Genomic DNA, 26,198 nt, shown 5'->3' on the forward strand with positions numbered 1-26,198 from the left:
ACCTAAAGAAAGCCAAGTTTTAAAGAGCAAACATGCATGTGTATAAAGGGAAACTAGTAAATATAATCAAATGATACTTCCAGAAAGCTAGGTTCCATACAAAAACATGTTATCATATTGGAGAGCTAAGAAATAGGAAACAAAGGGTAGGAGATGAATAGATATTTCCAGATAATACAGTTTCCTAGATTAGTGTAAAATCTCTCTCTTAATATAGTTTTACACATTGTTTGGAAGAACTCATGGTAAATCTCCAGGAGACTGAGGGTTCCTGAGTTGTGAAATGTTAGACTAATTAGTTATAGAAAAAAATTGTAAGGCAGAATGAATGAGAATAAATGTTGCACATACATTGCAGTAGAGTTAAGTTTGGAAAACATTTAGAGGAAACATAACCCAAAGTATATGTGATACACTAATCATTAGAGAAATGCAAATTAAAACTACAATGAGTGATCATCTCACTCTAGTCAAAATGGCTTTTAGACAAAAGACAGGCAATAATGAATGCTGTCAAGGATGTGGAGAAAGGAGAACCCTCATACACTGTTGGTGGGAGTGTAAATTAGTAGAGCTACCATGGAGAACAGTATGGAGGTTTCTCAAAAACTAAAAATAGAACTACCATATAATCCAGCAGTCCCACTGTGGGGTACATGTCCAAAACAAAGGAAATCAGTATGTCAAAGGGATATCTGTACTCCCATGTTTACTGTAGCACTATTCACTAAAGTCAAGATGTAGAATCAACCCAACTGCTCATCAGTGGATGAATAAAGAAAATCTGGTACTATACAAAATGGAATATTATTCAGTCATAAAATAATGAACTTCTGTCATTTGCAACCATATGAAGGAACTGGAGGGACATTATATTAACTGAAATAAGTCAGGTACAGAAAAACAAATATTGCATGTTCTCACTAATATATGAGAGCTAAGAAAATATTGAACTCATAGAGCTAGACAGTAGAATGATGGTAACTAAAAGAAGGTTAGTGAGAAGTGGGGGATAAGAAGGGATGGTTAATGAGTACAAAAATACAGTAAGATAGAAGGAATAAGATCTAGTGTTTGGTAGACTATAGTTAACAATAACTATTGTACCTTTCAAAATAACAAAAAGAGTGGAATTGGAATGTTCCTAACACAAAGAGATAATAAGTGCTTGAAGTGATGGAAACCCAATTACCCTGATTTCATCATTATACATGTATACTTATGTGAAAATATCACATGTAACCCAAAAATATGTATAAGTGGTATGTATTTGTAATAACTACAAATAAAAAATTCAAAATAACCCTAAGTATATGTAATAAGAACATGGCACTGAGCTATCATTTGTTATGACTCAAGGACATTGTGTCAATGTAAAAATGTAGGCAAATGCCTAACAGAAGGGTGGTGCTTTAGGAAGGAGGACGAGCAACACAATCAACCAACCACAAGAAAACCAAGTAAGCCCATGAGGACTCCACACTTGGAACACTGTGTGTGTCTCCAGTTACCATTGCCCATGCAGAAGACAATGGAATTTAAGAGGCCATCCAAAGGTCTGGGAGGAAGTAATGGGGAGGAGAGTTTATTTATATAAAAATATCTCTAGAAGAGATTAAGAAGACAAAGACTCTAGTCTGAAAGTAAATCTGAAGAAGGGTACGATTGATATTTGTAAAACTGCTAAAATGTTATATATACCTATGACTTCTTCTCACTTCCATTCCTTCAACCCATTAAGATGATTATATTCTCCTTCTATTTGACATTACCAGAGTCACTCTTCTATTTTAATTATCCAATAGTAGGTATCTTTCCCTCCAGCCATTCTTTAAACTAAGATAAGTCATATCCCTAAAACCAAGGTCTGATCATGTATTTCCTATGTAGAAAACCCAGAAGGACCTTTGTTCACTCAGCAATGAAAGATTCTGAAGCCATGGATTTCACGGCCTTTTGCAATATAATCTCAACTCACATTTAGTGATTTCTCACTAGATGCTACCCCTCTCTTTATCCTTCCAATCTCAGCCTCTGATATCATCACTACAGTTAGATGAGACTGCTCACTGTCCCCTGGATATGCCATTTATTTTCTGCATTTTGCCTTTGCACAGATTCCCAGTTTGAGATATCCCCTCTAACATCGATCTTCAAATCTCTGCTCTCTAAAATACTACTTTTTATTGAAGACTTAGCTGACATTTCACCTTTCTGTGAAATCTTCATCAATCTGCCAGTTAACATTAATTTTTCTCCTCTCTTCTGTATTCCTTAGCACTTTATTTGGCCTGTGTTATACTTCTAATCCCATTCTTTGGGTCTCATTTCTGACTACCTCACTGGGGTACGGTAATAGGGAAGCAGACATTTTAGACACATTTTGAGACTTCAAGGTTGATGTTATGAGGATAACTTTGCCTCTATACAAGGGAACCTCTGGTGCCGAAATCAGAAGACTGAGCTAGAAGAATCAGAGACCTGACCCAATGTGTCAGTTTCTGTCATCTTCAGCTTATCTCAGACACCTGGAAATTTATAGATTATATGTTTGCTCCACAAACATGATGAGTCTAATGCTCACGGGACAGCTTACTTCCAGGTAGTGATGACTGAAGAAGTCTACTTTATTTGTACTGAATGTTTATGTAGCATTGGGTGGATCATATTATGCAATATCTCTAGGCCAAAGCATCATTTTCCCAACATTCACTTTCCTAACCTTCAAATAACTTTATAAAATAATACAAGTCATACGTTGCAAAAGATTACCCTTCTCCCTACAACAGAAGGGGAAATTCACGGATTTCCACTCCCTTTTCCTTATCCTCATAAATCATAAAGTTAAATTTACCCTAGGGATTTTATTTCTCTGAACTCAATGTACAAGCATAAAACAAATTTTGTTCTCACAGGACATCCCATTTTTGTTTCATTAGTTCAAGGAAAGGGTCACTCAATTTTTAAAGCATTTGGTTTGATCTTTGCTATGATTCATGCTACCTAACATCCACAGACACACTCCATATACTGAAACGTATCTTATATATAAAATGTGTCTCCATGGACCCCATTAATGGTGGTACTTCCACGCAAAGTACTCAAAAGCTCTATTATGGATACATGAGTCTAGGTAGGGTGACCAGAAGTAGAAAATTAATTTTGTTAAATATTTAAATAATTGTTGTTTTGCCCAAGTTCCTATTCCACGATAAATTTCTTTTTCTTCTTGTGAAAGGTAAAATACTTCCCTGGGGCTATGGGAGGAAATGCTTTAAAAAAATTTCACCAAATATGAGGCCTAGATTATCCTAGTTCTATTTTATACATTTTAATTCTATGTTCAACCATCGCACTGATATTTCATTCTGCAGAGAGGGAGGTGATAAAAAATTTTTATTAATGTAATAAAGGAAAAAAGGAATAAAGAGGATTTGTCATAATTTAACTAGATAAAAAGAATTCTTGTGATCATAATGTAATATTAGACTATGATCTCTAAAAGAATATTGAATTATGGAAACATGATTTTTACATAATAGAACCATTTACACATAGAATTTAATCCTATTAAACAATAATTCTTAAGGTTCTATTGGCTTATATACATTTTTGTCTCTAAATCCTTTCCAGGGCATTTTTGTCTCTAAATCCTTTCCAAGTTATTTTAAAATGTTTCCACATTGTATTGCCATGGAAGACATTGTCCTTTCCCCCTTCTAATGATCAAAATTCTATTCCCCATGCTGAGTATCTATGGGGAACCATGATCATCAGCCTTTGCAGAGAACTTCTCTTTATGAGTTTAAGATCACAGAGATTTATTTGCAAAAACAAATAGGGAGAGAGATTCGGCTTAAAATTTTTTTACCAGATTATGGCCATTATTTAGTCTTAAAACCCTAAAGGTCTTAGATAGGAGGGTCAAACTTAGCAGAGCACTGTTGGAGCCTGCAAATGGCAGCTGAATCTGGGAGGAATCAGTTATCTCCAGGGCATTTCTCTCCTACCCCACAGTAAAGAAGTTGTCCAATTTAGAGGCATTTTGTAGAGCTAGAGTAAGGAGGTAAACAAACATGTTTAGAATTCCATTTCATTGACAAATCTGAAACACAGATCAAATTGGCCTTATTCCAGGACTAAACAGCCTCCAAAATCATCTCATTCTGTGCAGCAGAATCTCAGAGCTTCCAACCCACCTATGGCACAAGATCCTGGCCTCCAGTCAGCCAGCTAGTTATCCATGGAAGTGGCTCAAGGCTGACACTGAGATTGACTGGTTCACACTAATTTACTTCACACAGATTCCATTTATCTCCTAGAAGATCCCCTGGCAGCAGCTTATAATGGCATATCCTAGGATGCCTGCCTGCATGCGTGTTTAAAGCAGCAGTGCTTGATGAATCTGAGTCCAGAAAACAGTTCACAGATTGAGGAGTAGGTGCAATCAGAAAACATCAAGAGGCACAGCTGGGACTTGGTGGCTTGCTTGACTGGTCAGAGCAGCTGAGCATTAAGTGTGTCTGCTTTTCTCCTGGCTGCTCACCATCACTGGGACAAATGAGAGAGCCACCCCCTTTTTCCTTTATCAGTCACCCTCCAAAGGAAAAGAGAAAAGAAAGTATGTCACCATCCAAGTAGCATGTGCAGCTGTAGAGAAGGCTAATTTGATCATTTGCCTTTACTCCTTAAATACTTCGATATTGTTAATTTCAGTAATACTACAGCTGTTAGTTGTAAGGTTAAGTTGTTCAATGGCTGGACTGGCAAAATGTAGTTAGAAAAAGTGGAAGAGAACTTCAACTTATTTTATTTACTTTCAACAATGAGTGAGACGCTATGATCATGGGGCTCGTCAGTCGACCTCCAAAGAAAGGAAAGGTGCCTTTCTGGTTGCTCTCCTATGTCTACAAGAGAGCTTGGGGAAAGACACAAAAAAGCTGAATATTTATCTGATGAGTAAATGGGTGGATGAATGTATGAACAAACAAGTCACTGTTCTCCAGTTGACGTTTTAGAAGTGTGGTGAACCACCGCACAGTAACATGGTCAGCCTCCAAAGGTGGAGAGAATTGAGATCTTTGAACGGCATTGAAGCTAAAAGTTTTAAACAATGACAATTCAAATCTACAAAAGCAGTGACAAAGCACATTTAGCACTTATAAGGTTAAACACTGGACTGCAGTAGCTGGTTGATGGTAAAAAGTAGGATTAAGGCTTTTGCATGAGCCTTAACATGATCGTGTCGTCTGTCTGCTGCCTTAAGCTTTGAAAAACAGCTGGGATCATCTTCTTATAAGCTCCAACTCAAAGATGTTTAAGCAGTCCACAATCCAATTAAACAGAGGTAAATAGAAGGAAGAATTGTACTGAGCACCATCATCACGTTTTTTCTTAACGAAAAACAGCGTAATTAGGGGTTACATAGCTCCTTAATCTCACATTAAATCTAATAGATTGCTGACTTATACTGAGCATGACAGTCCCAGCTTTCTATATTGGTGTGCTTAATTTTAGGTCATTATCCTTTATTATGTGACTTGTAATCCTTAAAGCCCATGATTGTGTCTGGATATTTGGCAAGGATTGTACTTGGTAATACAAGGATTCTGCTTCTAAGAGTGATGGTTTAATTGAATGACATTGTATAATTATTAGATGTGCAGAGAATTACATATATTGCTTTCCTTTTTTAATCGGCTGGTTTCTTATAAGTGTTTCCTTCAGCAAACATTGTTCAAGATTATTATTGAGTTTTAGGGCCTCTTCTGAAAAGGACAGCTTTCACAAATGAAAGACAAGTAGTTTATTGTTACAGAAATGTATCTAAATGCTATTAAAATGCCCAGTTCAAATACAATCCTGGCTCATCTACAAACTGGGTGACCTTGGTCATGTTACTTTACCTTTCTGTCTCTGTTTCTTCATTTACAAAATAGCAATAATGATGGTGCCTACCAGGTGCAAGAAACTGTTGTTACAATTATATGAGTTAAAACATGTAAAGTGCTCAAATGTAGATGGTCTAAGTAAATTCAGTATTATTACTATTTGTATATCTTTTTTTGTCTAGAAATATGCATAAATGTAAATAAGATGTCCAGGCTTAAGGTCAAGACACTTTATTTTATTTTACTAGCAATGTAGTAATATCTAAAATTTCTCTGACCTAGTAATATAAGAAATATTTTAAATAGCTATATTATCTTGATCTTCATTGAAGACTGTAGAAATCTACAAGTTATTGTTAGGGGCCCCCTTTTATTTTACCAGTTTAAAGAGGCATGTCCATTTGTAGCCATGTAATGGTATCTATTAACTAAATAAAAACCCGTCCAAAGTCATCTGTAATTCTCTTTTTTCATATCAAGAGTGCTGAATATGGAAGGAAGTAAAAGTGATTTCTGACAATGCTGACCAGATAACATAGAACCTCACTGGAAAGTTATTCCAAACAGCTTTTTTTTTTTTTTTTTTTTTTTTTTGCTGATAAATTAAATAAAAGTTAAATGGAATGGAAATAATGATATGGTGATATAATTTACATATATATATTACCCTTTTAGAGAACTGATTTGGGTTCGGAAATTTAAATTATTGTATGTGCACAAATTTCAGCTTATGGATACAATTAGATCATAACATTTGAAATGAGCAAGTGTGTATAATCTTTTATATTTGAAAGTAAGAACAGGTCTTGCACCATCACTTGTGCATGGTTCCTGATTGCTGCTTTTTTACTGGTCTCCATTCACACATTAGGATTTAAGAAACGCTAGTATTGAAACTGAAAGTCTAATGCAGCTCAGCTCCATCAATGGCAAATGCATTAGTGGAGGAGGTCATTTGATGGAGTATATATCTAACACACAGAAACAGTGGTTTACTTGTTATTAACATTCTTCTTTTTCATTTCCAGGGTACAAAGCACTATAAAACCTCATATAAAATAGCATCAAAAAACTTTCTTTTTCTTGAACACCAGGTTAACACTGGGGGATGCGGAATGCATTATTATATCCATTTTAATTAATTTTAAAGGTGAAAAATAGATTTATTTTGGTTTATTATAAAAAGTTTTTCACTGTATTTTTATCTTGTTTGACCCAATATTTATACTGCTACCCGCCCCACCTCACCCACCGCTAGACACACAGCAGATCACAGAATGAATCAGGTCACTGCATGGCTCTGATCCTTCTATAAAAGCGGCTGACATAACTGGATCAGAGACGTCATGATTGGTCTCAGTAAGTACATTTAGATATAAGTAGTGCCTTGCTTTTGGTCTTTACAACACATACTCCGTGAAAATCATTAATGTGAACTTACAGATAATAGCAATATTCCATATTTGAGCAAATTTCAAAATAGTATAGAATAAGAAGTGGGTCAAGTTACTCACAAGGAAAAAAATAAAATTGTCAAAAGATTCTGATGATAACAATTCACACCAGAAAATAAAGTAACATGCTTAAAAATTTAAAAGAAAGAAAAAAAATTGAACTAAGATTTTCTATCCAGCAAAATTGACTTTTAACTAGAAAGGCTGCAAGCTAATATAAACATGCAATAACTTAAGAAATATTGTTTAAATATGCCTTTCTTGGGTGACCTACTAAAAATGAGCTTTAGATAACTAGAATAATTGAAAAGCCATCAACATCAGAATAGGAAGTAAGCACTAAATACACATTTACCTGTAGAACTAAAATCAAATGATGGTTATAGAAATATGGCTGTATTCTCTGACAGTTCATAGAACAACTATGAAAAATGCAGGTGATCAGAGGGATATGGAGAGTGCATAAAAAGCTGGATAAGCTGAGTAATTACATAGTAATACACATACTTAGTAGTATATGTATTACCTGAGAGTAAAAGAGTATCATTTCAAATTAGATGCTGGAAGAGAGAAAGCAAAAATGTTAGTAGCAAATTATTTCATTATTGCTAATAGTTGAGGGCTACCTGGCAATGAGAAGAAAGGTAATATATAATGGTTTTAGCATAAAGGTAAACATTAAGAAAAAAAAAAACTACCAAATACTCCCTCAATACATACATACAGAAAAAGAGAGAGAGAGAGAGATTTTGAGGAAAATACAATGAAATAGATGACATAGTAAAAGAATATATATAGTTTCATATATTTGTGTCCATATACAAACGTATCAACATTATCAATAAATGTTAATGGACTTAATTTACCTCTGAGCATAAAAGATATTAAGATAGACTAACAAAGTAAAATCTAACACGATGATGTTTTTAAAAAGATACATCAAAAACAAAGAGTTAAGCAAGATTAAAGATAAAAGGATAGACAGGATATAAATAAATTTTTAAGAAGCAGTGGTCACAATATTATTGAACATGGTGGAATGCAAACCAAAGAGCAATAAATAAAGACACAGAGAAGAGTATTTCATAATACTAAAGACTGTAATTCACAATGGAGGTATTTCAATGACTAATACATGTGTATGTAGTAACACAGCTACTTTAATAAGGCAGAGACTAAAGGGAACGCAAACTAACAACAGATAACGTTAGCTCATATCTCTGAATATAAGACAGATAATGGAGACAAAATATTGACAAGAATATAGAAAACCTACAGAAGTCAATAAAGTAGATGTAATAATCAAACTCTAATGCCAATAGTAGACAGCACACCTTGTATTTAAGTGCACATGAAACATTTACAAAATTGGCCACATCTTAATTTCCGGAGTGACCCCTCCAACATTCCAGGAATAGAACTAACACAGACAACTTCTCTGATCACAACGCAGTAAGGCTAGAAATTGGATCTTTCCACTTGGAAATGTCAAAACACGTTACTAAATAATTCAGCTCAAAAGAGAAATTCAATACAAAATTGCAGAACTTAAAACAATTATAATAATGAAGACATAACAATACAGCAAACCAAAGAAAGAAAAAAAAAAAAAAACAAGAGGAAAGAAAGACAATGAGTTAGAAAACAGTAAAAGAGAAGAACAAAGAAAGAAATACAAAAGATACTTTTAACAAAGTAATCAATAAAACCAACAAACCACTAACAAATCTAATCAAGAAGCAAAGGGAAAATTCACAAATACACAAAATCAAAAATGAAAGGGGAAGGAAAATGACTATCAACAGAGAAGAAATTCAAAAAGTCTTAAGAGATTATAATGCTCAGTCTATACAAATTAATTTGAAAATCTAGATAAAATAAGTACTTTTCTGGAAAACTTGGTAGTGATAGAAAGCATAAGTAGACAATTACAGTAGAAATAGGGAAAGAAAAGCCATTAGACAAAATTAAATATCCACTTATGTAAAAATACTTAATAAAATAGGATTGCTGGATATTTCTTTGATATGACAAAATACATAAGCCTTGGCTCCATAGCCAACAACCTACTTAATTCAGAAACATCAATGATTTCCCATCAAAATAAGGAAAACAACAAGGATGCCCACTGTTTCCAACAACTATTTAACATTGAGTTGAACATATTCACCATTGCAATTAAGTCAAATGGAAACAATTAGGGGAAATGTAACTATTACACTGAAATAAATAAATAAATAAAACTATTTTTTATTGGAAGGTATAATTATACACCCAGAACACTCAAAGGATCAAAAACTATGTTGCAAAGAAAAAGATGTTAGTGAAGTAGCATGGTATATAAATCAATATTCTTCAAAAATACAAACAAAAACCAGTTAAAAAGGTGTAATGACAAAGAAGCCTCTATTTACAGTCGTTTTTTATAATCAACATTTTCTAAAACCTCTGAGGAAAACTCTAACGCACTCTTAACAAACACAAAAACAGATTGAATAAACGACAAGATACACTTTATTCTTGTAAGAAACTCTATCTAGCAAGTAATTGAATTAACTCTCTGAATCTATTAGTATAGCATAATGACATTAAACAAACCAAACCAAAAAAGTTCAGAAATGTTAAGTCATGGAGATTCTGTTTTAAAGGAAGAGCGTGGCCTTAGATCTGAACTCATGATTCAGTGTTCAATAGGCTATACTCAGTCTCCCAAGTATTTTAATTATTGCATAAGATAGATAAAATTAAATATATATGTACAGTTTTAAAATATAAAATTTGAACAGCAGAGTGGGCATTTTCATCAAGATGTCTGGAAATGGTTTCTCTTAGAAATGAAGTATGTAATATTTCATGCCCTAATATTCCAAAATAACCGAAGTGTGACTTTTTTTTTTTTTGAGACGGAGTTTTGCTCTTGTCACCCAGGCTGGAGTGCAATGTTGCAATCTTGGCTCACCGCAAACTCCACCTCCTGGATTTAAGCGATTCTCCTGCCTCAGCCTCCCGAGTAGCTGGGATTACAGGCATGCGCCACCACGCCTGGCTAATTTTGTATTTTTGGTAGAGACTGGGCTTCTCCATGTTGGTTAGGCTGGTCTCGAACTCCTGACCTCAGATGATCCACCTGCTTTGGCCTTCCAAAGTGCTGGAATTACAGGCATGAGCCACCGCACCTGGCCTGTTACTACTATAATATCATTCATTCTATAAACAATGAGTGCTACTGGGTGACAGAGCACATAGGAGGTGCTGGGTATAGAGCAGTGATCAGTAATCTTTGTATTCATCAGGTCTCTGTGGTTGTAAGAGTTAAATAATGACCATGTACACAAAGGCCACTCACCACAGGTAACAGGAACAGGGAACTTCTAAAATTCATTTGTAGGAAGAACTACACCAGCCTCTTTTGGTTGCCACACCTGGAATAAAAGAATTTCATCCACTTGTTCTGCCTTTGCTTCATTCAGCTTTAAGTTCAGGGCCTCAAAGAGATTAATTGGTTGAGCTAAAGAAATCTGCCCATCCCATGGCCACACTGTGGTAATGATAGAGGAATTGATCTGGTGGTAGGCACTTCAAGTGTGCTTAGGGCACCTGAAGGAAGAGGACAAATTAATTCATTGTTTCTGCAGGAATGCACAAAAGAAAACTAGGGTGCTCTCGTGGCAGTAGTGGATGCTGTACAGCAAAAAAGAAAAGAAAAGGAAAGAAATAAATGTTGCTGATCTCCAATGGTTGATGACATCTTTGTAACTGACCACTTGAATGACTTCTTTGTGATTGACCACTTGGATTTGTCTGCCATATAAGTGTATGCTGAATGTGAGGCCACCTTACCTGGTGAAAAATAACCAGTATAAAATCTATATAAAGTGGTCATCAACTCTGCTTACTCCCTATAGTAATTTAGAGCTGTGCTCTGATCATCTTCTAACTAAATCATCTTTTCTTTCAATAAAGTAGTGTGTGGTAGCACTGAACTTTATACCTGTTTTCCTTCTAAATGTACCCGTGGTAAGGTATCTTTTGTAGGTAAGACTTCTTAAGTAGAAGAGAAATAGCCAGTGCCACCATGCTCCTGCAGAATAAACAGGGCAGGCCTGATGGGAGGGCTCGGGCTCTCAGATGCAGCAGCGTTAGTTTCTGCCACGCACTGGGATTGGAATTCCTGTTGTGCATCCGGACCATGTACAGAATTTCGGCTGACTTCAAAGAGAGTGATTTTGAGAAGAAAGAGTTAGTTGCCAAAAGGAGAAAGCAAGGCATTAATCTTTGATAAGCTCCATTTACTAATTTATAAAGGCAATGGGAATTGGGGTGAGGTTAAAAAGTAAAAGCTGAGGGAACTATCTGTAGTGAATGCTAATGATTTTCTGACCATGTCATGAACTGTGCTTTTTTTTTTTTTTTTTGGCGGGAGGTGGGTGGGGGGAACTATAGCTTGATTATAAAACATTACATACTATTTAGTAGTTTATAAGTGATTGTAAGATTTTTAAAAAACTAGTTCTGACCCCTTAAAATGGAAGAGCTATTTGCTAGAAGGGGCTTGTAAGTCATAAGCAGTTACAGGAGACATGTTTAGAATTCAGAGTCAACAGAGAGAGAGATTAGCATAGACAGCAATGCAAACAGTGTTTCCATTTTTTGTTCATCTTCTTTATATCGACACAGAGAAGACTGGGAATGATAGGCAAGAAGCTCTAGAAAGAATTTGGAGAAATTTATAGAAGAAAGAGAACCAATAACTGTACCCCAGGTATAAAGAACAAACATCTAGGTAGGAACTATTTCAAACGGTTAGGTATGGATGACGTTTATTTATTCTTAGGGATTTTTATTTCTTTTAGCATGTTATTCTTTCAGTCATATGCATATTTGGGGGACCCAGTACGTCAGGTACTGTCCAAGGTGCTGGGGAGAGGAAACAATAAAACATAGGCATGGTTTGTGCCCTCACAGATCTTATGGTCTGACAGGCAAGAGACATTGAACAAGTAATTACAGTCGCGTGTGATGAATGTCAAGCTGGGCTGATACACAGTGCTTTTGGAACAAGCAGCTAGGGGACACTGGACCATTTTGTTTCTTGAGAGAACTAGAATGTAGCTGATAGACTCTGTTCAAAAACTGTATAGTCAATTTTCAGGTTTGGATGTTGACATATATATATATATACTTTACATATTTTGCATCCTTTAATCCTCAAAATGACCCTCCCGAATAGATGTGTGTTTTCCCATTTATCAATGAGAAAATTTAAACTCAAGGTAGTTAAAGTAACATGCCCTTTTCACACACATAATAAAAGCTGAGGCTGTAAAAAAGGACCTGCTTCAAAAACAAGCTGATTTTAGGATTTTTTAAAAAAGATGAGTAACACAGACTGATGAAGGGAGATCACTTTTAGTAGAAACATTTCAATGGTTAATTACACCAATATAAAGGTGAAGCGTTACACCTAAGGTCACGTAGGCTTTTGTTTTGGTTTTATAGTTAAATTAATATAAAAATGAAGTCTTACTCTTAGGCTAACTTAGACTTTGGTTTTACAACAGATCTGTTGGCCTTATGTTCGTGTCCAACTCTATAATACATATCCAAATTCAAGTGCCTAAACCGAAGGCCCCAGATCTAGGTCCCAGGGCTTCCCAGAGTTATTTTACCCATCTGTGGTTATTTGCTTTCCCTTTCATTCATGCAGATACTTTCCTGAGTGAACTGCTGGTGTCCCCTTTCATAATATCAGCTCCAGAAAACAGGAGTTCCATGAAACCAGAAAAACCTGTTTAATTGAAGCCAACCATTGTTTACTGAACACTGATTGGTGGAAAGCACTGTGATAAGTGTTGAGGAAACAAGCTTAGTAAGACACAGTCTATCACTTATGTTTGCTTTCCACTCTCATCAGTCTTGATCAGGGATTGGCAAATGTTTTCTTAAAGGTTCAGATAGTAAATAGTTTAGACTTGTGGGCCATATAGTCTCTATCAAAACTATTCAACTCTGCATCTGAAGCATGAAAGTAACCAAAAGCAATACATGAATGGATGGGTGTGGTTGTGTTCCAAAAAAACTTTATTTACCAAAAACAGACAGCAGGCTGAATTCAGCTTACAAACGGTTTGCAGACCTCTCGTCTTGACCATTTCTGGTTGGTGCATCAAGTCACCAGCTGAGCTCCAGTTTTTATATCACAGTGACAGTCATGATATGAAATGGGAGATTATCAGAACCTCTGAGCCTAAGATGATAACATAAACATCTCTCCATCCTTTTATTTATTATGCATTAAACAAAAAGCTTGCTCTGCCTACCCCTTTAAAGCCGCATTCAACCACCACTCGGCTCCAGCAGAGAAAAAGGTGTGTGTTTTGGCTTCCTCCACAAGGAATGGTTAGAAAAATGGTTAGAGACTTGCTGTATAACGTTAGAGACTTGCTCAGATAAATAGGACTTCACTTTAAAAGTGGTATAAATGAAGCAGCCAAGAGAATGACAGCACCATTAATCCAAGGAATATTTATCGAGCACCTACAATGTGACAGGTCCTGGAATACACATATTAGAGAAGTGGCAAACAAAAGACACAGGCTCTCCATCTCTTATAAAGCTTAGAATCTGGCTAGGAGACATATAATCTGTACATAAACACAAAACATATCAATGATTATTAATTGCAAAAGAAAATGAGTAATATGAAAGAAAATCACAGTCTGTCATGAGAGTAAATAATGGAGTGAACCTAAGGAAGCTTGGAGGTCAAGGAGTGTCTATTTAAGGAAACGACCTTTTTTTTTTTTTTTTTTTTTTTTTTTTTTGGCGGAGTCTCGCTCTGTCGCCCAGGCTGGAGTGCAGTGGTGTGATCTCGGCTCACTGCAAGCTCCGCCTCCCAGGTTCCCGCCATTCTCCTGCCTCAGCCTCCCGAGTAGCTGGGACTACAGGCGCCGCCACCACGCCCGGCTAATTTTTTTGTATTTTTAGTGGAGACGGGGTTTCATTGTGTTAGCCAGGATGGTCTCGATCTCCTGACCTCGTGATCCGCCCGTCTCGGCCTCCCAAAGTGCTGGGATTACAGGCTTGAGCCACCGCGCCCGGCCAAGGAAACGACCTTTAAAGTAAGAACTGAAATATGGGCAGAAATTAGGTGAAGAGTAGGCAATAGGAAAGATTACAGGTTAAATGGGTGTCACTTGAAAAGATCTGTGAAAGTTCTGAGGGAAGAGGGAGCTTGGCCTGGTCTGGGGAATGGAGGATGGCCAGTGAGACTGGGGGGTCAGAATACGGGGAGGTGACTGGCAAAAATGAAGGTGGAGAGGAGACAGGTCAAACCACAAGCCTAAGAGCACTTGTTAAGCATTTTGTATTGTATCCTAAATGCAATGAGAAGACATTGAAATAATTTATGCAGAGGTGGCATGTTTAGATTTACATATGTAAAGATCGTGCTGACTACTGTATGAAATATGTCTTGGAATGGAAATTTGATCAAACCTACTCTCAGCCTTTCTCTTTCCAGCACCTTCTCTGGGCAAAGTACCCTTGGCAACTGACCCAGAACCAGGAGATGCGTAAAAGGAGAAAGTCGTATCTCCCTTCCTTAGGTTTATTACCTGTCCATAAATAACCTGGAGACATTTATCACCATGAATTTGCTTCCTTATGCAAACATACAATTCTGATGCTGTGTAAAAATTAAATACGAAAGTCATTCCCATGTATAAATCATAGAATCACTATATAAAACAATTACTTTAAGAGTCAGACATAAGATGGTCCAGATAAAGAAAGCAGGGAGCCAAGGTGAAAACCCCTTGAAGAAGATTCTGCTAAACCCAATAAAAGGTATCAATGAAAGAGGTGGTAAAATTAGATGTAGGAAACCAATTCAGAAATGGAAGAAGACAGAATACACAGACATACATACACACACACACACACACACACACACACACGCACGCACATGCAATATGCTAGGCAGGAAACTTCTGATTCTGTCTGGCAGTTGGTCTCTATTTAGTTTAACAGTCTTTTGAGATCAGGGTGGGAAAAGGAGGAACTGAAGTGACCATTCACCCATCTGCTGCTGAGCATATTCAGGGAAAAGACAGAAATGTGGTTGTTTGGAATGCCTTGCAAGTGTCACCTGGCATTTTTAGACTATCCTCAAATGAAGTATTCTACATCTATCGTGTGTGTGTGTGTGTGTGTATGTATGTACTCATATGTATAAATACTCAAAGACACAGAGTCAATATCAGGTAATTTCATAGTGTTGACAAAGCTATATATCCAAGTTCAGAGTTGTAACTTTAACTGTTTAGTGTATTAATGCCTCACTGGGCTCATGAATGCTACATATTCTCCACTATTTGTTTACTAGCTTGGCAAAATTATTCAATACATGCAGTGTCACAAAGCACATGGTCACATCTCATATGTCTGCTTCAAGGACAGGACCAATGTGACCTTTGACTTTTTCTTGTACACAGGATAAAATCATTCTTAGGAACAATGTCTATTTGCACAGCTACCCAATCTGCTATTGAAGCAGTCTCAATTTTCTTCAATATTGCTTGTTAAATGTTTATAGCTAATTTTATAGTATAGGGCTAGATGTCTGAATATTTTCAAAGGCATTCTCTATTGCAGTGGTTTTAACTGTTCTTCTTTCATTATGTTTTATGAGATTGAGAATAGACACATAGAAAATAATGAAGTGCCTTAAAAAATTCTTTCTTGGATAATGAAAAACCTGTATAATATAGAACAGAAGACTGCTCCCAAATATCCTCTGACTTGGAAGATAGTTACACGTTTGTCTGTTACTTATTTCTCATCCAGGAGCAAATATTAACCGGTCAACATTGAATGCCATTTGATTTCATCCCCTTTGGCTTGGGAAACCTATGACTACCCACACTCAGGGGCCATCGGCATGGAAAGTATTAGTTTCTGTGCAGCCCAGGAGCTCTACAGGACGTGGTGGAATCCCAAAGGTGGGTTGAAAGGTTCAAATCATAGCCAAGAAAAATAACTTCAGTCACTGACAACGGTCAATATCATTTAAATCTCTAGAAATCTTATGGAAAAAAAAAAAGATAAAAATAAAAAATAATGGCTTTCTTGAGGGTCCTTCCCACAGCAATGATTCAGAATACTACATTTTTAGACAGGGGAGGAGAAAATCATAACACCCGGTAGAAGGGAGATGTAATTTTATTATCTGGCAAGATAGTGGCTTCATCATTAAAAAATTCAACCAACTAGAATACAGCGTCCTTTGACCTAGAAGATAAAAGGTCAGACAGCAATTTTGAATAATAAATGAGACCTGTTGACCTCATGACCCAAATCTGGCAGGGTGAGTGTTTCCTCTTTCACAGATGCTGATGGCAGACACACATACCGAGACAGCTCGGCTAATGAGCTGCCTCAACCCAGGTAGTGGGTGCTGCAATGTTTTCGTGTTATGTAGCCTAGGAGAGAACAGATTTCTGAAGCTGTTGTGTCGTGTAAAGTGATATTTCTAGAAATATTTCTATTGTGGCTTTTAAGGAGGCTCTTTCCTGGGTTCCCAATGTTTCTATTTAGTTGTTGAGTTGAGTAGAAACCTAAGCATTGGTTAAGGTATTTTTTCCACCTCTGATTTCCTTGATTATTTTAGCACTGGCAAAGAAGAAAGGAAATGCTATATGCATTTCACTTATATTAACAGCAAGGTGCTTTTATGAGAATTTTCTAAAAATGGGAATGAACCTACTTATCTTTAAAAATGTGACTCACTCCCTTCATTTTGGAGCAAATAGTCCTTGTATTTAGATAACAGATTTAGATGTACAAGGTATTAAGCTATATAAATATTTGTGATATACTAATTAGTTTAAATGTTTAACTTTATTTGAGTAACACAGTGACGCAATTTGAAACTTTAAAAATTTCCAACTAAAATGAAAACAACTATGGCTTTAAACTAAACTATCCATCCCTACAATTTTAATCCTTAAAATTTTCATTACTGCTTTTGGAAAATATCAGCTGTTGCAAAGTAAACTTGGTAAATGCTTATGTTCTTTTTGGTAAATATCCTATCATATGTCTAATAATTTTGACACTTTTGCTTAATAACATGTATAGTGCCTTTAATTTGTGTTTATTTGGTATTCTTTTCAATAAAAGATTTCAGGAGCCTGGCCAAATTCCAGTTTAGCTAATTATATTTCTCTTGCTAGGTCCTCTTTTAGCTTTCAACTGACCATAATAGTCTTCTTCACGCTTCATGTTAAACTCTTGCCAATTTATGACTTGCAGAAGAGTCGTTTGGTAAAATAACATGATCCCTACTTGCAGTAATATCACACAGATGAGTAAGAACTGTTTTGAACCAATTTTTTGTTATTTACCATAAATTGGAAAAAGAAAAAACCTTAACAATGAAGGATTTAGAGAAACCCTCACCACATTATTTGTCACAATTTCCCATTATCTTCCCAAAAGAGAAAGACAAAATGACAGCCAAAGCTGATTGTTGTTCAGTTGGTTTCAAGCCTATTCGATTTGCTGTAACTGAATCAATGCCTATAGAAGACTTTTGGTGTGCACAGTCCTAGTAAGCATCATTGTGATGTGACGCAAACATTTTGCTTTGTGCGTATTGAACTTTTCCAGAAAGTCACAACTTTTCCAAACTAAAGGCACTTGACCTAGATTTATGGGTGAGGTCCCATTCTAACTAGTAACATGAAATACTACTGCTACATAGATATATATCAGCTGAACTGTGATACAGGAGAAGAAAGGAAGTGAGTTTACAGGGAGTGAGGAAAAATGACACCTTATGTATGTGTTTTGTGGAGCACTTCTTTGTCCCGTTTACACACTTCACATTTATTTTTATATAACCTCACTACAAACTCATGTAGAAAATATGCAGTTTTGTGTTGGTAAATGTTTAACAAAAGCAAACAAACAAAAACCCTGATTTGTACTATTTGTCAATCTTTATGGTATAAATACTCCCACCATAACTAATTTCAAGCTACCAAAATGATGTCACTATGTACAAAGCTGAGGAGAGATGCATACAATTGGCTGTCAGGAGCTGGTGCTAGCTGACTCCATCACACCACTGAGTATAGAGGGGCTATTGGTATCTTCATTTTGGAATCAAGGAAACTGATATGGAGATATGGAGAGATTCAATGATTCATCTGAGATGGAGATGCAAATAATAGCAGGGCTGTTACTTAGATATCTGTTATTACCAGGTTCTGAGATTTTCTCCACTTTCTAAAACATGAAGCCATTTAAGATTTAAAAAGGCAGGATGTGTAAGTGCCGGAAGGGTAAGGAAACTGTGCACCAACTCAGGAAGTGCATGTGCACTTCACGGAGGAAAGAGGCAGAGCAGACCCACGGAAGACTTCAGAGCAGAGGCAGACACAAAGGAAAGAAACACTGGGAGACAAAAATGCAGACAAAGAAGAAAGAAATAGATCTGGGGGAAACTGGGAAATGTAGGGGGAGAGAGAGAGAGAGAACATGTGCAAGTAAGCATTCTGGATAAGGAATACTCAACTTTTATATCAGTTTTCTCCTTCTGGCTCATTTGCCTCTTTCCCACTTTTATCTCTCCTCCTTCATGTTGTAATACATATATTTTTTGTTTGTGGTATTCTTGTAGTTTTGTTAAAATAGCAAACCAGCTAATGTTTTATATTTCACTCGACTCTCCTACTATTTCACCCTATCACCCGTAATTCAATTAAATTAAAATGAAGTTTGATTTATTTGTTTTACATTCAGACCACTTATTTGATTATTTTGCTGGGTCAGTGGTCTGCAGTTTAAAAAAATATATATTTCTCAGCCCTTTACTGTAGTATTACCTTGCAAAGACAAAGGGTTTCACATCCATTACCTAAAAAGTCTTATAGCACTCCTTCAGAAGAAAGGGCTATTAATTTTAATTTACAAAATAAACAAAGACAAAAGGAATGAAGTAATTGTTTAACAAACAGCAAAATGAACTGAGGCTTCAATCTGTGTTTCTACATTATTATTCTATAATATGTAGCTATACTACACTGTTTCAAAATCAAAATACACAGTAAAATCTTTAAACACATTTTATTTGAAAATAAATGTTTGGATGAGAATGTATTCCATCATTTATCTATGGAGAAAACAAATAATGCTCTATTTTAATTGCCAGTGTAAAAGTTTAAGGCATAATAAAAAGGTAAATATATAAATGAGGCAATACAATGTCCATCCTTGGAGAAAATATTTTACCAACAGTTAAATAATGAGATTGAGTAATTGAGTATCAGGATATGGATTATAATGATGGAAACCATTTAAACTTACTAGCATAAGAACAAATCGTTAAGTTAGACTATTGTTAGAAGTAAAGATTTGTGTTCCTTTCTTCATTTTAGTTTTCATTCTGTTGCAAATAAGTCACTTTTTCCCTAATCTATTACTTCAAAGAATTCACATAAGTGTTTCTAGCAGATTGCCTACAGTAGGGTTTGGAAATCAGCAGGGTGACATTCAGCAGTGTTCCTGTACATGGATGGATGGAACTGACTTATCAACTGTCACCCATATCACCCAAATCATCCATGTGAAGAAGGCTGAATTGGCACTGAGCTGGCAATTATCTGGTGGACCCAGCCTAGTAAACTGACCAAACTGATAAAAGTTCAAAGAAGTAATATAATTGCATTAGGAAATCATGGAGAATCCTTTTTGATGATTCAAAATGCAATATCTTGAATGGATTCAATCCACAATAGCATACTCATCAAGTCATCTCAGAAAAAACTACAGACTGCTATTATAGGCATTCTACAACATGGTTCAAAACCTTGCATAAACCTGGTCTTTACAGAAATATAAATCATGAGTATAAAGCATGCTGAGTACATGTGGAAAGGTCACACACTCACTAATGTTGTATAATCCATGTTACATGTATAATACATATATACACATATAGTACACATACACATACAATAACATGAATAATTAACTCCGGTTATTAGAGCAATGATAGAAACGAAATAAGAAACTTCACTTTAAAGGTAATTTGCTTTATTAGTTCTCAGTGTATCAGGCTATCCAAAAAGCTTAGAGGCCAACTAGCAGTGCCATAGCCATCAGAGCAAAATGAACAATTACAGTGTCATTGTACTTAGCTTTCTAAAGTTAGGAAGTTCTTGCCTGTTTTCTAAGTGAAGGGAGCTGTGTTGTGTTCAGCATTTACTAAATTTCCCTGAACTTTCAGATTATCTTGGAGAAGAAAATTGGCTGCTGCCTTTAGTATGATAATATGAAAATTCAAAATGAGAAGCACCAAATGTTGACTTATTTTGTGTGAGCTTAAGGGTCTCTCAGATATTACGATGGCTAAGAATTTTATCTCACATGCCATATTCAAAAAGCGTATAGAGTGATTGCTTGGAAGGTGATGTTCAGAAGATTTCTAACGTTGTATCTGGATCTCGCAAGAAACAATGTCTTGATCTATGAGCAATGTCTGCCAGAAGGTAGGGATGGAGAAGCAACAGCTCACATGGCACCTTTTGAGTTCTTGTGTAATGAAATCTGTCTGAGGTCAAGAGAGATGAGCCTGTGAGCCTGGAAAAGTGGCCACCGACCATCCTGAGGCTCAGTTAAACGAAGGAGGTGTTCCTATATAATCTCCAAGGCTCTCATTAGCCTTAGAATAATTTAATAGCATCTAAGGTCTGTAAAATAATATTACAGTTCAAAAAATGTTTTACATATATTAATTTCCTATATTATTATTACTAGATTTTAGAAAAAAAACTAAAGCTCAAAGTGGCTAGCCAGGATGACACAGCTTGAGGAGGTGAGATTCAAATGTTAGTTTCCACTCAATGTATTTGGCATGTCTGTAGAAGTGCACATTGGTATGGTTATTGTAGCGAATAATGGGTAGAAATGACCTCTTCCCTTGTTGATGCTGAAACAGGGGCACTGGTGGAATCTGGAGCAGTGGGTACCTTGAGCAGAGGGCTCAGAGCAAAGGCCCAGGTTACTATCTTTCCATAGACACTGACTGACACAGCTCCACTTCTACTATAAATGGGTCCTAGAATCTATTACACATTCTATAGCAGGAATTTATAGACTCCAATATTAATTTTAACATTTTATCCAGTCTTAATGGCAATTATCCTTAATAATTATCCTTAGTTATCAACATTGAAAACATTATCCATGACACCTTTAATTCTAGATTGCCTCTTCCTATTACCTGGCAGATTTTTGGCCTTGATCCAGAAGACTCCAACCATTCAAGCCAAACATGTTTACAACTACGGCATAAAAAAGTAACCCTGATGTTTACAAACAAAAACGAATTCTGAAAAATGTGCTCTAAAGTTAATGCTATGTATCACATTAGACAATTGAAACTTCATTAAATATTACTCCATAGATACTATCCCCCATCTTTGATCTTTATGGAAATGGCTTAGGGGTGGAGTGAAGGAGAAGCAAAGATTATTTGATTATGTTGCAAAATGATGATTTAGCAATTCAACATCCCATTAAAGTATGTTTAATGCGATGTTGAATTGGTTTCTTAATTTATAAATTCAAAAAGTTAAAGTCCACTCACTAGCTTGCTATTTAAGAAAGAACTCTGTAATGTATTCCAAAACCTTATGTAGATGATTTCTTGATTTTGTGTAACTTTTTTCTTCCAGTGGAGCCAATGACTGAGGCTGGCTTATTCTGATTCACAGCAGTAAATGGCACCTGCCTTTTGATTTCATTTGTTTGACAGGATTTTTAGTGAGGCAAGAAATGGCTTCAGAATAAAAGTCTCTTAATGAAACTTAATGTTTTAGCCTTTAAAAATGGGACATTCTATTTCTTAGCTTATTCCAGGTGCATACTTAAAATGTGTATGATTTTTATTAAAATCCACATTCTTGGAGAGTTATAATCTCAGGCATACCTTGAAGCATCTCTTCAGTTTATCAATGTATGATTCAAACTCAAGCTTTTAGTCCACAGAAATATAGCCCAAAAGCAACACCAACCTTAAATGGTTATTTACTTATAACTTGCTAATATACTTTTCTCCCTGAATATTAGCATTTTTTTTTTTTTTTTTTTTTTTTTGGGATTGGAAAACAAGGATTTTGCTCCTGCCATAGTAGGCTTGGTTTCTTTTAGCCATGGACTAGAAAGAAGAAAGAGTCCTCATTCACAATTCACACAAACTTTAATGATAATAAACGTGGAATTTTTTTAAAGTACAATGAAAGTTTAAGAAAAAGCATGTAGGTTTTCTAAAAACGTTTTTTAAAGATTAGGTGAAGACCAGCCTCCCCAACAGACTCTTATTTTTCCTTACAGTATCTGTAGGAAAAGCTCATTTGCAGACAGCTGCAATATGAGCTTCCTTTCCTTGCCCTGTCATTGACCTCCAACCTGATCTGAAAGAACCACCTTCTTTCAAAGTGAGAAGTTATTCATTTACCATAATAGCTCTATTCGGGGCCTCCTTAGCAGAAACTAGCAATTGTGCCCAAACAAGAAGGTTTTGTGATCCTGACTACCGTTCTTACACAGGAGGACAAAACCAATAGGAAATTTCCGTTCCGACAGCCACAGTAGGTGGCCATAAAGTTGGTGTTTAAAACTATGGCTTATGTGTGGTGATCACAAAAAGAGAAAGAAAAATCATTAGGAGTTTGCACTTGCTCTAGTTATGTACTGGGGTTTGCCAATTATGTTCTCTTAACTCGACAGCTTATTCATTGAGCAAGAGCTGCTACATTAGAGGTTAGCTGACAGTCTGCAGTGTGCAACTTAAAATAAAACCACTTTATGAAGAGGAGTGAGAAATAGAAATGATAAGCCTATTGGATAATCATTAGAAATAAATAAAAAGCCTTTGATACATGCAATTAGTCACAAGCATTACAAGTTGAAATGCAGTCCAGTGTTAAAGAGACAGTTTAGAAGCACATGGCACATTTATCACAACTCCACAGACAAGTTATTGAGCTGTCTGTGAAAAAACAGAGCCAAACAGGAAAGCTTTCAGCAGTGAGCAGCGGTTGAGGTCCTTGATTGATATAGCTAGATGATGCAAAGCTGTCCGATGGCTTTCTGCAAAATAAAGTGAAAGAACTCAAGGTCTTTCATGGTGCTCTCTGACCACAGATGAACAGCTACTTTATTATGGCCCAGATTGAAGTTGTGCCTTACTTCATATTCTGCTACTGTCTGACGCACACGGTTGACTTGACTGGAGGGCCATTGTGCTTAACGTAGGGGTTTGACATCTTCATATTAAAAAACAGCAACAACAAAACAAAACAAGTTCACTATAAAGGACAGAATATCGCACTGGTTAGGAGCTCAGATTCTTTACTTGACCTTACCAGCAACTCTTTTAACTGTAGAGATGTAAAGGATGAGAATGAGCATTATCCTAGAGATCCCATGGCGACCCACCCCTTCCTTCATGTGCAGTTTAACTCCAAAGCGTCACAAACCAGGATGTTCACTGTCATGACCCCGATACGAGGTTATTTGTTTTTTCAATAATTAAGATGCGGTACTTATTTTTATTTTGTGCTCCAAAGTAGAGAATGGCCTTTAGATAAGACATAAATACCTATGGAAGTCTAGTTTAAGCTTTTTAGTTGCTTTGAGTAGTTTCAGTGACTGGAATTTATTTTGCTAAGGAGTTTAACAGCAAATAATACAATGTTATGACCCTTGTCTTTAGCTTGATTCTTGTCAACTAAAATTATTAACCTAAAAACAACCACACTGCATTCTTCTCATTATATTCATTTGTGTCCTCCCAGCCCCGGCCCCCAAAAAAACACAGGGAGAGAATGAATGAGGAGAAAAAAGAAAGAGACTTGCTCTAGAATCATTTTAAAAACATTATATTCTTCCACACTCTCTCTTTTTATCTAATTCCCAGACTTCACTCTCCCTAAAGATATTATTACCACAGTCCTTTGTTTGAGATTAGAACATCATAAATCTTCAATTCTACTCTTTTATTGGCATATTAGAGTTGTATTATTTGATTTTGAGTGTCATAAACTGCATTGTTCAGAACACCTGGAATTTTACCTTTATAAATGAGGCAACTGGTGTAGCACATTCAACCAAAAGGACTTCATTTGAAATCAATTCTGATAAGGATACAGCTATTTCTAAAACTTAAATGCACCACTAAGACCTAATATTAGTTCTCTCTCTCCAAAAAAATTAGAAATTTTACTCTATTTTTAAACTTCCTGAGGAAAAAAGCAAACATATTGAAAGCTTTTATTCTGTCCAGAACCCAAATTAATATCCCAAATATAAATATATAAAACAAAGTAATTTAAAAAGATAATCAAAATTTGACGTAGTTTTACTTTGCTTAAAGATGTCAGCAAAGAAGGTATTCCTCTACATAAAAATTAAGTGCATGCTTTGCTGCATTCTGGTTCTATTTCCTCATACAAATAAAGGAAGAAAATGATTAATTTCTCCCCAGAAACTCACTTATTTCCCAAACCTGAATTCCTTGTTATCCAAAGTACCTGTTACCTGGGGAATTCTTAGAGAATCTCAGACCTCACCCTACAAGAGTAAGAACTAGCATTTTAACAAGTTCCCTGGGTGATTCACATACGCATTCAAGTTTCAAAAGCCCTGCTTTAATGCAGTATTTCTAAACTCTGTCTGCATTTTAGGTTCACCTGAGGACCTCTTAGAAAATACAGATGCCAGCACCCTACTATAGACCAATTAAATCAGAATTTTTGACAGTAGGGCTCAAGCACTGATACTTTTTAAAAGCTCTCCAGGTAATTCAAATGTGCATCCAGAGATGGGGACCACTACTGTAATCAAAGCTATGTAACCTGTTTTGTTTATCTTTTTATAGTAGCCACTAGAAAGCTCAAGTAGTTAACATGAATCTTTTTAGGTAATTATATTATTAACTGTGTTATATTAAGAACAAGAAACAAGATAACATTAATACATATATATCTCATGCTAGTCATTGCATTAAGCTCTTTTTAAATAAATTTTCTCATTTAATGCTCAAGGCAATGTTATTCTTCCTACTTTACATACAAGCAACCTGAGACCAGGAGGGGTTGAAAAAATTAAGGTGAGATAGACCTTTACCAGCAGAACATTCAGAACTTAAAACCAGTTGTTTTTGACTACAGAGTTTACATTCTTAAATTCTTGTTACTACTTTGCATATTCAATTCTTGCAGCTTTTTTTCCAACCTGTAGCCTAGTTTTCTCTTAATTATCCCCTACCCCAATTATTTCTTAATTCCTAGCTTTGGTTTGGGCTAAGAATGAAAAGTGGACCTCAAAGGTTAGTGTAAATTAGAAGCAACTAGAGAGTTTGTTAAAACACAAGTTGCTGATTCAGTAGGTCTTGGATGCAATCCCCCAAATTTGTAATTCTAAAGAATTCCCAGGTGATGCTGATGCTGCTGGTCCAGGGACAAAACCAAGTTTCAAGAAACAGTGGGCTAGATTAGTTGTGGTGGCTCTTACGATGTTACCTGCCTTCATTACAAATTTCCTCAAATCATTTATGTAAATAGAAGTTATGTATAAGTGAAAACAGGAAAGAAGAGAGGGATGATGATATACAAATAATGTTAATAAGAATTGATAAAAATAAAACTTCAAGTAAGAAGTGATTTCCTATCCCCTACTGCAAACCCTTCCCAAGAGATAAATGGACTTCAGCATTCTTTTCTCCACAAATTTATAATTAGACTTAGTATATGATGGCAGGCAATGCAGGTATTCTAAAAGT

The 26,198-nt window shown here is 35.8% G+C and overlaps 2 protein-coding genes across 4 annotated transcripts in view; both read right to left on the reverse strand.

Moving 5' to 3' along the window:
* Positions 1-2,145, reverse strand: part of ARPP19 (cAMP regulated phosphoprotein 19) — a 974,666-nt gene extending 972,521 nt beyond the window's left edge. Inside the window, exon 1 of the mRNA XM_050797955.1 lies at positions 2,136-2,145. The gene's annotated coding sequence lies outside the window, so the exon portion shown is untranslated. The remainder of the gene's footprint in view (positions 1-2,135) is intronic.
* Positions 1-26,198, reverse strand: part of WDR72 (WD repeat domain 72) — a 233,094-nt gene that overhangs the window by 16,317 nt on the left and 190,579 nt on the right. The gene's annotated exons all lie outside the window — the stretch shown is intronic.

The sequence above is a fragment of the Macaca thibetana genome, chromosome 7 (genome assembly GCF_024542745.1).
Source record: "Macaca thibetana thibetana isolate TM-01 chromosome 7, ASM2454274v1, whole genome shotgun sequence".
NCBI classification, from domain to species: Eukaryota; Metazoa; Chordata; class Mammalia; order Primates; family Cercopithecidae; genus Macaca; species Macaca thibetana.